Here is a 7,781-nt window from a genome sequence, read left to right as displayed (position 1 = left end):
TGGACAAGATTAAAATCCTCCTCTTCCTTTACCAGATTCTGGGTTTATGTAGAATATTCTTTGAAACTGAGCCATCGTTAAACCTTCATCACATTGATCCACGCGATAAAAAGTAGACAAGTCAAGCGTATGATATTGGTCTTACATTGTTACATGATATTGGTCTTACATTGTGTGTGAGTGTGTGTGCGCGCGCATGTGTATGTGTGTGCGTGTGCGTGTACGTGAGTGTGTATATATATTTTTCTTGCTAACTTAGATCCAAGACTGCTTTACCGGAATATAAAAAATATCATCAAGGCATTTGTGCATGTTTATGTATATATATGCAATAGTTGAGTCGGTGCATCTACAGATTTCTATAGTTTGCCTTATGATTATTTTCTCATGCATATAGAGTTGCATGCATACTTAAATGCAATAATTTTTTCCGATAGTTTTACTAAATTTGACAATTCCATTGATGATTTATAACCGTGAGTTTCTAAATAGCTTTGTCCTTTCTGGTTTCGAGAAGTCAAATCTGTCTCAGGAGTGATAATTCAACAGTTTGTTACAAATCCTAGTACCCTAATAATTCTATGCATAAACGTAGACATGTAATCCGAGTTGAGTAGCCGCGAAACATGCAATTGATACATGTAAGCAGGAGAGAAGCATGTGGAAATGCGTGTAAATACTTCCATATACATTTGACGAAAGCAATACATATACATCGGTATTTTTACACACATAGTTGGACAGGTATCAGTGGATAACTCCATGGGCGGTCATTGGGCTGTGGTATGATCTTCGACTAAGGCGGCGAGCTGGCAGAAACGTTAGCACGTCGGACGAATTGCGTAGCCGTATTTCCTCTGCCGTTACGTTCTGAGTTCAAATTCCGCCGAGGTCGACTTTTCCTTTCATCCTTTCGGGGTCGATTAATTAAGTACCAGTTACGCACTGGGGTCGATGTAATCGACTTAATACCTATGTCTGTCCTTGTTTGTCCTCTCTGTGTTTAGCCCCCTTGTGGGTAATAAAGAAATAGGTATGATCTTGGACTCATGTAGTCGCTTGAAGTGGTTGATTGTGCTTTCAGAATTGTGCTTTAGTGGTGTATCTGATATTTCTGGAGACGGAATCTTCTGTGTCTGCAGAATAAATAGACTCGGTGGTTTAAAGAATATTTTGTGTTATCAGGAATGTTTATAAAACAGAATTTCGTGCATTGAGTGTAAAGATTCCTTCTCTTATTCCATGTGATGGAATTGGGAATATAGAAGTCTTTCAAATATAATTAGAGAAGTTTGTGACATATCTGCTGCAAATTGATTTCAAGAAGGTATAAGTGATGGTTACGGCGGACATTGAAATACTTTGATGTTCAGCGAATGCATTGTGAATCTGAAGACTGGATGGCGATATTAGTGATATTTACTGTGTTTGATGCTTCATTATCGCCGATGCAAAAATTTAGCTGGTTTCTAAGGCTGTACGTTCTAGTTTGGGAGTTACTTTATGAGGGTCCCCTTTTATCTATTTAAGACTGTGAGTGGAAATCGATGAGATTTAGAGTGCTAGATTAGGACATGTTACGAGAGAACTGATGATAAAATTATGGGAAGTTATTTTGTGATTAGGATGACTAAGTGTTGCATAATATGTGTGGTTCCTTGTAGGATGTAAGGCAAATTTCTGGTTCTGTCTTGAGTTTTAGGGCCATCGTAGGGTGGATGTATTTGATGTGCTCTTGTATACTTGTATGCACCTGTATGCTGGTAAGTTCTTTAGAGCGTGAAGTTTATAGAAATTCAAAGTGGCACAAGTGTGAAGTAAATCTTCAAGGCAATGAATAAAATCTTTTACATGTGTTCAGAAGTTATTCTCTCATGAATTCAACCAAGAGCACAACAGTACACATACACACGCACACATATATATTCATAAACATCTATTAGTGTGTGTGCGCATATATATATATATATATATATATTATATATATATATATATATATATATATATATATATATATATATATGTATATTTGCTTGTTTGCACTTTTTCGATATCAGTGTCTTTACGATACTGGAAAAAGTATATGTATTTGTGAAGGGAACCTACTTTTCATCGACAACTTTGATAGTCACACGCCGATGACGGGTCAATACCCAGAAACTCGAGTCCGTGTGTATCATAAGTTGGAGACAGGAAGGATGGCTTCCCTTTGAAAATACTAATGGGGCACAGAAAGTGTGTCTATAGCCATCTGGAGGAGGTGTCCTCCAGGGGCTACAAACTACAGTAGCATCCACCCTTAGGGTTAGCCATATTTAAATGGTAAATATACGTCACTATATATATGTATGTATGTATATATATATATATATATATATATATATGTTTAAATATTTGTTGTGCAAGATTTTTTATGTGAGGTCGTGTGTTGAAACAGATATTGTTATATTTCGGAATGGTCATTTTGCCAGTTTAGCCAATAAAAACACACGCACTATATATTTGGTGTTACTTTGCTTCAGTGTTATTTATTTTTTACATTAATCTTAATCTTATTTCGGCCAGAGTTCTTTCGTCACACTCCTGTGACCGCATCAGTGGTCCTTTGTTTTTCTTCTTCACTTATTTATACAAATACAAAATACAAATTACATGAACATATATAAACAGAAGATACAAATATACAAGCATCCCCCACATACACACACTAAATAACATAAACGCACATAGAGATATAAGCATGCGCAAATGAAGACATACAATAGAAATACAAAATGGCTGACGGTTATAAGGAGAGACACAAATAAGTGAGAAGAAAACAAAGGACCACTGATGCGGTCACAGGAGTGTGACGAAAGAACTCTAGCCGAAATAAGATTAAGATTAATATAGAAAATAAATAACACTGAAGCAAAGTAACACCAATATATAGTGCGTGTGTTTTTATTGGCTAAACTGGCAAAATGACCATTCCGAAATATAACAATAAATATATATATATATATATATATAATATATATATATGCATACATACATTCAAATATACATATATTTATATAAATATATAAATATACACACATACATACATATATATATATATATATATATATATGCGCGGGCCTTTATGTGTCTGTGCGCGCGTTTTAGAAAGAGAGAGAGTGATACCAAGAGAGATAACTGATGACTTGTCTGTTCATTGTGTAAGCATGGAGAGCGTTTCAGTGTTCGGTAATTATTGCAAAAACGATTTGATTACGGTTGCCTTTCATGTCTGTTTCACTGAAGCTAAACATTTCTACCGTAAAGTAAGATTAAAGAAACAAAACATGATTCTGTTGAAAAGATGAAACAGGTCGACCAATGATATTATGGAGAGTGTGGAGAGTGTGGAGAGAGTGGGTGTGGAGAGTGGCCCGGGTTGTTACATGTTGAGGACGTTTCGTGGGTGGGGGTTTGGCTATTGTCTTCCCTGTCTTAACTGATACGAAAGAAGAAATCTTAGAGGAAAAGATTAAAAAGTAAATTCGAAAAATCAATTTATCATTTCGATATTATTAAAAGCGAAACGAGATAAGTTAACCCTAAGTCGATAAGAAGGATTAACATCCAGCATTCTGAAAAAGAAGGAAAAAAGAAAATGGTTCCCTTAACATCAGAAGCGATTAAATTATTAATCCATTTATATCATATATGAGAACTTGTGTACAAATTTAACTATAGGTGTGTGTGTGTGTTTTATATATATATACATATATATATATATACATATATATATACATATATAATATATATATATATATATATATATATAACGCATGTATGTACATATATATGTATAGGTGTATGTATGTATATATGTGTGCGTGAGGTGTGTATAACAATTTTAGCGTATTCAATTGTTTCTTTCGTACTTTTCGATATTTGAAAATGGAAATATATTAGGAAATTAAAGTTTTGGCAAGCTTCATCACACGAGCTTCCTTTTATGTGTAGCTTCCACTGTACAGTCACTTCCCGCATGCTCACCTGTTTTGTGGAATTTGAGAGAATCACTATGTCTGGGCGGAGTATATATATATATATATATATATATATATATATATATATATTATATATATGTGATATGCAGTGAATCAATGGACGGCGTTGGCGGGGCACTACAGAGCAGCGATATTACATATCGACACTTTTTCTTCGTAAATTTCATGAAAAAAGAAAATGTTCTAACCTGATATTTTGAAATACCAGGTGAAATTACAAACCATCAACCTATTCTGTTTTTATAATTTACGGGGTTGTGGTTCCAGAAATATTCAAAGCATTTATAGTTATAAATGCATATTTTAGCAGTCATATATGCAAACATCCTTCCATATGTATATGTGTGTATTTTATATGTGATGTATATATATATATATATTATTTACAATAAGAGGCTTCCAAATAGGAAAGCCTTGTGCTAGAAAGAGCAGTAGAAAATTCAAAACCACCAAATGAGGATACATTTTCGAAATGAATGAAAATTAAAAACGTTTACCATCTCAGTTATTTCCCAATAAGCCTCTCTTATTGTATTTCTATGTGAATAATATATAGTCTAATGACTAATTCGTTTTTGTGCTAGGCCACTGGTAATAATAATTTCTTATTACCCTATTATTATTATTATTATTATTATTATTATATATTATTATATATATACTAAGTAATTAAGGGTTTAGCAACGATTTGCCTCACCACACACCGAATTTAGAAATAGCAGTCAAAGAGTTATGGCTATTCTTTCTACTTAAAAGAGAGATCTCCTTTTAAGTAGAAAGAATAGCCATAACACTTTGACTGCTATTTCTAAATTCGGTGTGTGGTGAGGCAAATCGTTGCTAAACCCTTAATTACTTAGTATTACTTAAACCTTCCTCGAATGGGGCTTTTACATGCCGAAATCTACTTGGTGAAATTAATGATTACTCCAAATTAATTGATTTCACCCTATATTATATATATATATATATATATATATATAGATATATATGATGATGATGAAAGATATTAAAAAATGATTTGAGAAGCGGAAGAGAAACCGTTGCAATGCGATATAAAGCTTCACCTTCAAACTGGTTTGAGCATACACACATGCGTGCGCACACACATACACACATATCATAATACCCATACATACATATACAACCACGATATCACACAGACACAACCAGGCAATCACACAGACACGCAGATATATATAAAAAAAACATACACATGAAGCAAGCAAATTGTTGCTGGACAATAGCAAGAAATCCCATAACAACTGCGATTCGTAAACGGAATGGTTTTATTCAGTGAAGACATCTAAGAAATAGTTTTAAGCGATCGGGGGAAGTTTGGTGTCTCCGTTGAAGGAAACAAGGCAATATTATAAAATTTCCAGTCGTAAACTTTTCTGTCGAAGAACTAAATTGGATAGAACAGAGTCTAATTAATAATAATAATAATAATAATAATAATAATAATAATAATAATAATAATAATAATAGTAATAATAATAGTAGTAGTAGTAGTAGTAGTAGTAGTAGTAGTAGTAGTAGTAGTAGTAGTAGTAGTAGTAGTAGTATTAATAATAATAATAATAATAATAATAATAATAATAATAATAATAATAATAATACTAATAGTCATAACAATAATAATAATAATAATAATAATAATAATATAATAATAATAATAATAATAATAATAATAATTACCCCGATGCAGTACCAGGCAGTGGCTCTCATCGCTTCTGATCTTAACTGATTGGAAGTGTTATTATGTACATTGTTTTGTCTTGGCATAAAAGATGGGCTACAGCAAATATTCTACTCAATACCACAGATTTGCTTGTCAGTTGTTTGACCTTAACCAATTGACCATGTCCCTTGGTGGCTGACAATATGTGCATCTCTGATCACTAGGTGAAGTAGTGGGGGAGCATCATAGTCATGTGTTGAGAGGGTTTCTTTGCGGTTTGAATAATTCACCTCTGGAAACATGGGTGTTTCGTTCAACATCCTTAAACAACCCTTACTCAGGGACCTTTTGAGCAGGATGGGTTACTCGACCAGAAGAAAATTCTAACTGGGCCCCACCTACAAGATCATGTGCTGTTTATCTTGATATGAGATCACCATGTCGAGCACATATTAATGTGATGCACGTGCTTAGTGTACCCTTATGTGACGGGTAGTCATGATGGGTATATTGGGCTTCGTATATTTTACCCCAGTGTCACTTTGATGGCATGCACTGCTCTCTCACTCAATAATAATAATAATAATAATAATAATAATAATAACATAATAATAATAATAATAATAATGATATTGTATAAGGAGTGAAAGGAGAACGCTTGCCGGGTATTTGATAAAAAGCGATGAAGACCTGCAGCAATATACTGCGAAAGATATGGGTGTAAAGGCAGATGAAATGATAGGTAGCTGGGGAACACATACGCAATTGAAACCGGGGAACCGGCCCTCATGAACCTGGCTAAGCTTTAAAAGGGCGCGTTTATTTGAAAGGCAGCGAACTGGCAGAAACGTTAGCATGCCGGGCGAAATGCTTAGCAGTATTTCGTCTGCGTTACGTTGTGAGTTCAAATTCCGCCGAGGTCGACTTTGCCTTTCATCCTTTCGGGGTCGATAAATTAAGTACCAGTTACGGACTGGGGTCGATGTAATCGATTTAATACCTATGTCTGTCCTTGTTTGTCCCCTCTGTGTTTAGCCCCTTGTGGGTAGTAAAGAAATAGGTATTTCGTCTGTCGTCACGTTCTGAGTTCAAATTCCACCGAGGTCGACTTTGCCTTTCATCGTTTCGGGGTCGATAAATTAAGTACCAGTTACGGACTGGGGTCGATGTAATCGATTTAATACCTATGTCTGTCCTTGTTTGTCCCCTCTGTGTTTAGCCCCTTGTGGGTAGTAAAGAAATAGGTATTTCGTCTGTCGTTATGTTCTGAGTTCAAATTCCACCGAGGTCGACTTTGCCTTTCATCCTTTCGTGGTTGATTAAATAAGTACCAGTTTTTCTGATGTTTTTTGCAGGTTTAATAAAAAAAAATATTATCATATCTTCGAGTACTATTTTTGCCACCTTGTTTTACGTTTATGTGATTACTCGTGTGTGTGTATGTATATGTATATATATAATGGTATTAAGCGTGTGAGAAAAAAAATCCCACTTTCAGGAGAGGCATAGGGGCAGGAGTGGCTGTGTGGTAAGTAGCTTGCTAACCAACCACATGGTTCCGGGTTCAGTCCCACTGCGTGGCATCTTGGGCAAGTATCTTCTGCTATAGCCCCGGGCCTACCAATGCCTTGTGAGTGGATTTGGTAAACGGAAACTGAAAGAAGCCTGTCGTATATATGTATATATATATATAAGTGTGTGTGTATATGTTTGTGTCTGTGTTTGTCCCCCTAGCATTGCTTGACAACCGATGCTGGTGTGTTTACGTCCCCGTCACTTTGCGGTTCGGTAAAAAGAGACCGATAGAATAAGTACTGGGCTTACAAAGAATAAGTCCCGGGATCGATTTGCTCGACTAAAGGCGGTGCTCCAGCATGGCCGCAGTCAAATGACTGAAACAAGTAAAAGAGTAAAAGAGTAAAAGCGTAAAAGAGTATTCAGAATCTTAAAAGGAAGAAAAGAAGCAAAAATTATATTATCACTATTGCACGAAATTAGTTGCTATTTTCTCGAGAAACGTGTTTTACACCACAGAATAACCAATCAATTTTATCTTG

The 7,781-nt window shown here is 35.0% G+C and overlaps 1 long non-coding RNA gene across 1 annotated transcript in view; it reads left to right on the top strand.

Moving 5' to 3' along the window:
- The first annotated feature begins 2,001 nt into the window (after positions 1–2,001).
- Positions 2,002–7,781, top strand: part of LOC118767501 — a 22,054-nt gene continuing 16,274 nt past the window's right edge. The window contains exon 1 of the long non-coding RNA XR_005003423.1: positions 2,002–2,023. This is a non-coding gene — a long non-coding RNA (uncharacterized LOC118767501). The remainder of the gene's footprint in view (positions 2,024–7,781) is intronic.

The sequence above is a fragment of the Octopus sinensis genome, linkage group LG22 (assembly GCF_006345805.1).
Source record: "Octopus sinensis linkage group LG22, ASM634580v1, whole genome shotgun sequence".
NCBI classification, from domain to species: Eukaryota; Metazoa; Mollusca; class Cephalopoda; order Octopoda; family Octopodidae; genus Octopus; species Octopus sinensis.
This window is presented reverse-complemented; position numbering and strand designations above follow the sequence as displayed.